Here is a 10,025-nt window from a genome sequence, read left to right as displayed (position 1 = left end):
GAAAAACATCACCAATATTTAAGCCACAAGAATCCTATGAATGGTCTGCTTAGTATTGATGCTCCAGTGCTTTAAAAAAACTTACAATGCTCCAACAGATCACTAATATTTCTAATCTCAAACAATCCACCCCTAATACTTCAAAAGCAGAAGTATTTATACAAAATTTACAAACTATTTACAATAAATGTTGTCTCTAACAGACATGACATTTTTAGACTATAGATGAACTAAAAAGCTCTAACTGCTGCAGATTAATAGTTCTGGTGGAATGTGTTGTGCAAATGTTGTTGCTGTGGAAGTGGGAGCAGGTAGGATGTGGACCCAAAATGCAGATGTATCTCTCTTTTCTTAGTAATTCACTCAACTGCTTGTTGATCCTTTGACTTGATAATCTGAGACTTCCCTCACTAATGGTTGATCCTGTGACTGCCTTGTTGTTTTATCATCCATTAGTGTCACAAAATATTTTGGAAAATATATAATAATATATATATTTCCAAAATATTTTAAATGAAATTTATAATTAAATTTCTACAAAACCATGTGTAGTTTTGTTTCTATTACTCCTTCCTCTATGTGTAGTTTTGTTTCGATTACTCCTTCCTCTATAAATTCATTTTATCTGTATGTAAATTCCTTTTATCTGTATGTAAATTCCTTTTACCCTTGTAGAATACCTGGATGGTTTTGCAAAACCATGTGTTGATTTGTATGGTTGGAAGAGTATTCTCACTTTACTCTTTTACTTTCACCTACAACATGATTTTACACCTGTAAATTGATTTCACCATGCCTGTAAATTGATTTCACCATGCTTGTAAATTGATTTCACCTTAATCTTCTATTGTGAAATGCATTTACATGAATGCTATCTTTGCTCACCTGTACATTAATTTCATGTGAAATTTTCCCTTTTATTTTCTCTCATAAATTCATGGCATCGTGAATTTTATTTCATGTGTCGCTGTAAAACCATTTTACCTTTGAATCTCATTCCACAACCTTAGTCTCATATTGCCTGTAGCTATATAATTTTACCTCAAGTATGGTTTCACCCGTAGCTCTGAAATATTACCGCATTCTCATATCTCTGTATTTCACTTGAAATTAATCCACCCTATATTCCTATAATATTTATAAGATTCAAAACCAAAACAATTAATGGTTTATTGCAACGCTTTAAAGTGGTATGGTGGTATTATTTTGGAGGATGCAATATAACGTGGGGCTACCACGGAGTAGAAAGCCCGCGGGAAAACAACTTATCTTGCATACTTTTTGAGTGTTAAGTGTTAGATGAGCTTAGCCTGCGGTATGGAATTTTAACCATTCATTTATCTCTACGAAGAGGTAAATAAAAATGAAGGGGGTTTAATTCTTAGTGCGGGGTGGGCCATTGGTTGACTTTGCAGGGGGAAGAGGTAGTATAGGCTTGCGGGGAGAAATTAATATAAAGTCCAAAACTTTATATTAATAGGGTTTTGTGAAGTAAGGGGTAAAAAGAGGGATTATATATATACTTTATGGGATTTATCCCACATTCACAAGGGAACATTTTTCATTATATCTATATATATATATATATATATATATATATATACTTTATGGGATTTATCCCACATTCACAAGGGAACATTTTTCATGATGGTTTATATAAGCCCATAGTTACATTGTGTTTCGACAAAATAATCCCAAGGCTACCCACTTGTGCTTGGTGTTAGGTGTGCTAGGCTTAGGTATTGTGAATGCAGGTCGCATGGAGATGGACCAGGAGCTAAGATTTCAAGCTTATTTTTTATGCAAATTTCAATAAAATCCAAGGCTTTAAAACCAGAAGCCCTGCAATATATAACCTTTTTGTCGTACAAACCTATTCTTGATGATTTGAAAGCAAGTATTCGGCTTATGTTGGGGTAATATTCAAATGAATTAACAAGGAAAGTGGGTGATAAAGTAGGAAGCTAAGTAAAGAATGATGCAAGGTGGAGAGGAAGCGGGGCTAGTCAACAAGCCAAAAGCTTCATCATGAGAGCAACAAATAATATCTGAATCATCAGATTTCCTATAATTATAGGACCCTAACACTTTCTACTGAGGAAGAACCCTTAGGAGGGAGACATTGTGGATGATTTTGTATGCAATAGCCATATAAGTGGATATGAATTGTGAATAACCCTCATTATTGGGTTTCTATCTGACAAAAGCATCCCAATCAAAAACATGCTTTCGATGTTTGTGTGGATCCATGAGGTTGAGACCTAGGTATTCAAACTCATCTACATGGATATATAGGAAAAAATAAAACACTATGGAGTAATATCTGAAAAATGAAGTGACATAAAAATGGTGTAGCTTGAATTTGATGGACTCGTCCAAGAAAGAAAGTATATAAAAAAAGATGGTATGGCTACATCATCGTTCTCAGAAACCGTTTGGTGGCTTTGGTGACAATATTGGCATCATCCTCCCTAAACAACAGGGCAAGTAAAGTGAGGATGGTTTGCACTGCCTCTGTAAATGTGGGTACTGGAAAAGTATCAGCAAAAGGTAAGGATTGGTGGCCTCAAAAAAAAAAAAAAAAAAAAAATTCATCTATAAGAAATTATGTTGTTCCCCAGCTAGGAAGGAGCTATAACTGTAAAAGACAGATGCTTCAGTAAATTTTGTTGGGTTAGGAGAAACTGGGTATATCGAAGCCTTTTGAATCATATCTGGAGTTATCTCTGGGAATTTTACTCCGGTGGATGATATAAAGCATTTTTTCTCCTTGACATAAAACGCGACAAGCCATGAAATAAACTCTGGAAAGTGATAGACAAATGGTGCAACTTTGTAGTATAACCTTGATTCCACTACTCTAAAAGGGTCCTCTCCCTTGATATAGCGGTCATACATGTTGAACCAGAGGTCTAACAGGTGGTAGGGGCATAATGGGTCAAAGATTTGTGACTCTCTATCCATGAGCGGCTCAATGTTGGACGAGGGTTTGGCTTCCTGTGCTTTGGGAGTTTTAGGGGTTGATTTCTTCATTTTGAGCATGAGTACAAAATTTCAGGTAGAAGGCTTGCGGGTTACCTAGTTGACTGGGTGAAATCCGGACAAATGACGTTGGTGGAGCTCTTGAGTTGTCTGACATGTGAACGATGTCATATACTAGTGGAATGAAGTGAGGACTCGATTGCAAGAAGTAAGATTTTGAATTCAAACAGCTAACAGGTCAGGCCTTTATAGGAAAAATAAAATGGTAACTTGATGTCAGGTAGGGTCATGAGGGAGTGACACATGGCAGAAAGTGATTGGGAGGGTGATAGGTTGACACATGGAGGGGTGACTTTACCGTTTTATCATTGTGCTTACTTGTTGACATTATTTACACCTCAGCATAATGCATGGCGGGTGTGGCCCCCACCTCTTCTTCGACTAGTGGACAAGTGGGAGGCGAGATCAATCTGAGACCCCCCGGAGTTAATTCAGGTCATCAATATGCTTATTTACTTTTCAACTCTGGGGTGGCGCCGACGTATCAGTTGTACCAGCTCCCCCCCCCCCCATGCAATGCCTCCGAGGGTTGGTTGGGATGCAATGAACGTCAATCCACCCACCACTTGCCCGACCTTTAAACATGGGCCCCACTTTCCACTTATCGTGGCCACTTTCATTTGCTACCCTCCAAGGAAAACACTTTTTAGATACTATCTTTTTACCAAGGGCGTTTAGCACACTGCTAGAGCCAATTTCTATCCCTTCCACCAACCTAGATTGCATATGTCCTTCTCTGCACCAAGGTAAAACATAGGACCATTTGCCACAAATACAAAAAAGTATGACAGAGAACAACAATCATCATCATTTTGCACATCCTTGGGATATTATCTTAAACTTCAACATGACAAGGTAACTTATTAATTATTTAGTATATTTCCTTTGTTTTCAATGTTTTAAGGAGGTTTACATAAGATCTTACTAATAATGGTCAATGTGGAGAATCAGTTATTATGTTAGGTGAAGGGTCCTTATTCACTTAGTTCAGTTATTGTTTGCACAATATAGTTCATGTTCCTACCTTATCATTTGTTATATATCCAACTACCATGATGAGAATTGATCACATGGGTTTTGTAGTGCAGGGCCCTGAGTTGGTTTCTTGTTGTTCCAATTGCGCCAGAGTCCTCAAGAAGGAGCATGAAACCACGATCAAAGGTATGGTGAAACTGCCCTTTATATGTAGCAAATCCTCATACAAAATGAATAGTAATTCTCTTTCCATCTCATCAACAATTCATTTGTCAATTCATAAATAGATTGAAATCTTTTATCTCATTCCTACGAATGAGATCGAATGAGATATGATTGGGAGTTTTATCATCTAGTAGTTAATCATATATGGCAATGTATTTGGTCATTTTTTACTTTGTTCTAAGAGTTGAACTAGATCTTGTGAGAGAAAGGAGCCATGTCTTATGTGGAGCCTTGTGACTCATGCTTATTCAGTCTATACAACTTATCATTTCGGTTCAGGCCAAGGAAGCTTTTGCTCTTTATCAGGATTCAAATCAAATTGGAACCCTTAAAATGTTTGATTGATCTCTTATCAATGAAATCAAAGGCATTAGTTTTATCCATAGTTGGGATCTTCTTATAAATATATTAGATTTCGTAATGTGAAAAAGCGAGGATAGGGTAGGCAGAAAGGGTTTGTTAAAGTAGATATCTCGTTATTGTCTCGGGATAGTGGGATGATCCCATGTGGTGAGCACATGGATTAAACTATGCTTTATCACTTTTTCATGTAACATACTTCATATTCCTAATGTTAAGTTGATGCCATGGTTATTCCTACATTGCATTCTAATCTTTGTTGAGTTTCTGAACTAGTTTTCTTCAGGACGACAATTTGGTTTCCTTGGGCCCACCAACTCAACCTGTTGTCCTCTATTCTCTTGTTTCTCTTATGCTTTAATATAGTTACGCATGCTTTTGGTTTGGTTTCAGGGTGAAGTTGTGGATTGTTTCATATTTCTTTCAAATTTAAAGCTTATTTGTACTAGATATGGCAAGGATCCATTGTGGCATCTTATTTACAATATCATCTTTTGGAATGAATGCATACGATTGTGGATCGGAAGGACTGAGGGTATGTTATTGTGATGAACTTTCTCGTATGATCTTCATGTTAAGAGCATCTAAGTATGCTCAATATCTCTTCTAATGCTTCTTATTACGCAATGAAACTCTGTTTCATAAAAATAAAACTTTGGAAACATGTTATGTATTAATTTATGTATGCATGATTTGATTTTATGTTATGGTTTCAAGGCCAATTTGAATAGATTCATTATGAATATTTTAAATCTGACTTGAAACATTAAAGGGTATCAATTACATAACTCCTGGATGAATGAGTGAGAGTGTAAAGGTCTGAAATATCAATGATGTTGTGTTTCGGCTACTGAAAAATTTGTTCCCCTATAGCACAAATACTACTCTATCTTTTGAATGCAGAACTATTAGATAGCATATATGAGGAACTATTTAGTCATAGAATATAAGAAATGTTTCAATCTTGGATATACATTAAAGATTGCATGTAATTGAGTTTGATTTACAAGGCTCTGGGATTGGTTACAAGTCATAACAAATTTCATAAAATAGGCTCAAATATTCCCTCATTGGTGTATTAATATATGACTTTATACATAATTGGTTTCTTGCTTATTGATACTACAAGATGAAAGCTTTTGTGCTAAGCATGATATTCAAACAACTTTTATTGATGTTATGTTAAGCTTTGAGGCTGGATATTAGTACCTTGTGTTTCCTCACTTTCTTGATATCCTTTGTTTTATTTATTTAAAAGTAATATGAATATTGATATCAAGCAGAGAGCATGTATGATGTGACTATAGTAAATCTTGGAATTGATAATTGCAAGTTGTATCTCTTTTCTTTTTAGGGAATTTTTTTTTGCAATTGGAGACAACTGTGGTGATATTATTTTAAAGAACTTAGGATAGGTTAATTGATCAAGACTAAGGAATGTTAGTTACAGAGTAAACAGTGAGCCTTAGTTCTTTTGTGTTTCAAGTTTATAAAGAGATCCTCGTTGACCTTTGTCATCTGGACAACTGAACAATACATCAGGTCTGTCATCCCATAAGGATCCAAGGCAAGGAAACTATTCTTTTTTGCTTCAAGAGTGTGCAAACTATAGGAATTCTTAATCCCTTTTCTCCTTTGAACAATTTAACAACACATTAGGTCCATCATCCTAGGAGCCAGGGTTATGAATCATGTTCTCTTTTTGAAAGGTGTGCACATTATAGGGTATCCTGATTTCTTTTGTCCTCTAGACAACTGAGATAGACTTTGAGTTGCTTAACCCAAAAATGAGCCAAAGTCAAGAAATCCTAGTGACTATTGGCTAGGGGTTTTTTTTTTTTTTTTTTTTTTTGAATGATGACATTAGGATTGATTCAAGAAACCAGTTTGTGAAGTTGGAGGTGTTGATTGAGCAATTAGACAAACAATGGTTTTGTAGATTCCTAAGGTTTTCTTCTAGCATATAATGTGTTGTGCCTCAAAGCTTCTGAAACCCTAGATTGACATATTAAATGTTGATACATTAACCTATCGTATATTGCACCCAACACTCTTGTGGAGGCATGATGGTTTTGTGACATGCAAATTGATGGTTGGTACTTTATCAAAGGTGGTTTTGGGGTTTAACGCTAACATATAAAGTTGGGGGCATCCTTCACCAAAAGTCAGACATCAAATTACTAATAAGACCCCCTTGTTTATCAGATAAAGAATTCAACTTTCAATAAACATTTAATTTTTTTTATAACATTAATTTCTTTACATCTAAATATATTAATCATATTTTCTCCTCTTCTATGCCAAAAAGAAAACAAACAAAAATCAACTTATCAAAAACACTAATAATAAAAATATTTTTTTAATTCATATATTAATATTTATATCACAATTTTTCATATAATATTTTATTAAATCTACTCCATAAATATTTCAAACATTAATTTTAATATATATTAAATATTTAACTTCTAACTTCTAATACAATATTATATATTTAATCAAATTCCTAATTTTTAATTTATATTAAATATTTAACTATTGTTTATTTATTGAATTATAAAATTAAAAGAAATAAATACACATTTCTCCATCCTATTAAAATAAGCAGTTGTCTATAATGCGACTTTTTGGAAGCTTTTCCGGTGGGTTTTTCCGGTCAAAATCCGGCAGCAATTTATTGGAATCCCAAGTTTGATAGCTAGTTTCTGCACAATCAAAGCGTCCCAGGGGTTTTTTAGGGTGCTGAATCCAAATATGCAGTTAAAAAACCATTTTAACTGCAACAAATCAAGATTTAACCTCAATTTCTTCCACCTGATTCCGTCACCGGAATCTCCAAAAAATCGCATTATAGACAACTCCTTAAAATAATACATAGAGAATACAGTTCATTGAAGCATTTCTCCAACATATCATATCATAGTTCATAAAGGAGGAGAGTTGATTGAGTCATATCAAAACAATTGATAGAGCATGATAGTTCCTTCGGAGACAAGTTTGAATGTCCATGCACCCTGATTCCGTTACCCGAAGTGTACAGAACCGGTGAGAAAACCATGTTTCCAGCTCATGTTGAGAAAGAACTTGATTTCTACTGAACAAGACTCTACACGTATCAAATATTATTTAGAAAATACACTGACACCTAAAAGGCCTAAACTCAAATTTTGTTTAGATTCAAGTATGTATATATCTAATTTGTCATATTCTTGAAAACAACATATTTCGGATTTCCATATCCAACTATAAAATAAATTTATTTTCTAATAAATCTTATAGCCATTTCTTTTTAGTTATTAGAAGGCTCATCTCCTTATTTAACCTACAGTTATGATCTGATTCTTTATCTTGTCCTGATGATGAACCACATAAGTTGGTTGGAAACGCGTCGACCTAATTCCTCTAATATGATCTCTTCCGAAAATATTTTTATTCAAATAGATATATGTTATAAAAACTAAGTGCCAACACTAAAAAATATTACATAAAATTTTCTAACTTACATAAAACTTTTAAAGAAGTAAAGCCCCTATTTCACCCATATAAACAAGAAAAGTGAGCTAATGTTTTATATAAAATGTCAATGGCCCAAGGGTGTGGAGATGTGACCATGTGAGTCTCAAACTTTAAGCTTCAAGTTTTAGTGTTCATGTTTTTAGGCTTAAGCCTAAGATTGTAATAAGTACAAAGAAGTACTATGGATGAGTCTACGCTTATCTTAAAGTATTAGCATTATTGGAGCATTATATCCTTATCTTGAAGTTTCATCTTAAAGCACTAGTATTATGTGTCTCATCTTGAAGTCTCACCCACCAAAATCACTACTTTTGTTTTTAGCAAAATTATATATATATATATATATATATATATAGATATAAGTGTCACCATTTGAACAATTAAATAAGCATCACTAGTGACCAATAAATTTTAGAATGATCAATCTTTAAATAAAAAATTACGTATTGGTAAATACCCGTGAAATTTAACCCAGGGTTTTGACATTTAATTATAAACAAGGGCTACATAATAGCTAGTACAGGTTAGCTTAAATATAGCTTAATTAAACTAAAAAACAATGAAATCATAAATATTTCATCACAAAAATAAAAGAAATCATAAAATACTATATTGTTGATTATTATATTAACATAGGGGGTTTTGTCAAGGGCGAAGAGGTAGTTAGAGAGAGCGAATAGCTAGGGTTTCAGATTGCTACAGGGGATTTCATCCATGGAAGGACGCAGAGGAGGGAGCTCCACTCCCTCCTATAAGGAAGCCGTGGCCAATAAGGGCAAGAAGCCCCCAGAAAAAGTCAGAGGATTTGTAGAAGAAGGAAGAAGTAACATGGAAGAGGAAACAGATGGCGCCAAAATGAAGGAGAACAACAGCGCTACAGACAAGGAGGAAGATGACAAAAAATAGGGAACAAAAGAGAAAAAACAAAAGGGACCTTGTAAACCCAAAACTGAAATTACACCCAGAGTAGTTTTAAACGATCCTGCGCTGCAAGCGCACAGGGATCACATGCAAACCTACGCAATCATCTGCAAATTCATGGGATTATGGCCCACCGAAAAAGCTTTACAAACATGGATCAAATACCACTGGAAACCTAAAGGGAGCATTGATCTACATCTTGGGTCAAAGGGATTCTTCACCGTGGTGTTCACAAGTATTGAGGATAAAGATAGAGTGTTTGAAGGAGGGCCCTACTTCTACGTAGCAGCAGGTCTCTATATGCGGCCATGGAAGATGAACTTTGTCCCGAAACGAGAAACTTTTACTTCGGTCCCGGTCTGGGTAAGACTCTATTCACTACCTCTTGATTACTGGCAACCTGAATCGTTAGCTGCCATAGGCAATAAATTAGGTAGGTTTGTCAAAGCTTCTGAAGCTACTAGAAGGGGAAAATATACTTCCTTTGCAAGGATATGTGTTGAGATGGATCTATCCGGAGCTCTTCCGGATGAGGTAATATTGGAAGTTTTTGATGAAGAATGGGTACAAACGGTGGACTACGAGCATATCCCGTTCAGATGTCATAGATGTCATGAACATGGGCACCTTCTCAGAGACTGCCCTCTCAGTAAAGTAGAGAATAAAAGCAAAACTAACACAATGAAAGATCCGGACAGCTTTCACAAGGTGGTACATAGAGGAAAGGGCGGCAAAAAAGGGCAAAAGCAACAGCAAAAGGAGGGAAAACAAGTTAGTCAGAACCAGTTCCAAGTTCTTGAAGAGGACGAAGAAAGAACAAGCACGGGAAGGGAGTACAGGGGAGAAGGAGAAAGAAGGAAACCGTGAATAAACACAGGAAAATGATAAACAGAAAGGGATTATGATGAGTGATACAGAACCGGAGATGGATCAGGAAATGACCCAGAGTGAGATGGAACTGGAGGAATGTGAGCTACAGGAGATTC

This window comes from Pinus tabuliformis, chromosome 7, assembly GCF_031772625.1.
Source record: "Pinus tabuliformis cultivar Carrire ecotype Pingquan chromosome 7, CPIR1, whole genome shotgun sequence".
Classification (NCBI taxonomy): domain Eukaryota; kingdom Viridiplantae; phylum Streptophyta; class Pinopsida; order Pinales; family Pinaceae; genus Pinus; species Pinus tabuliformis.
This window is presented reverse-complemented; position numbering follows the sequence as displayed.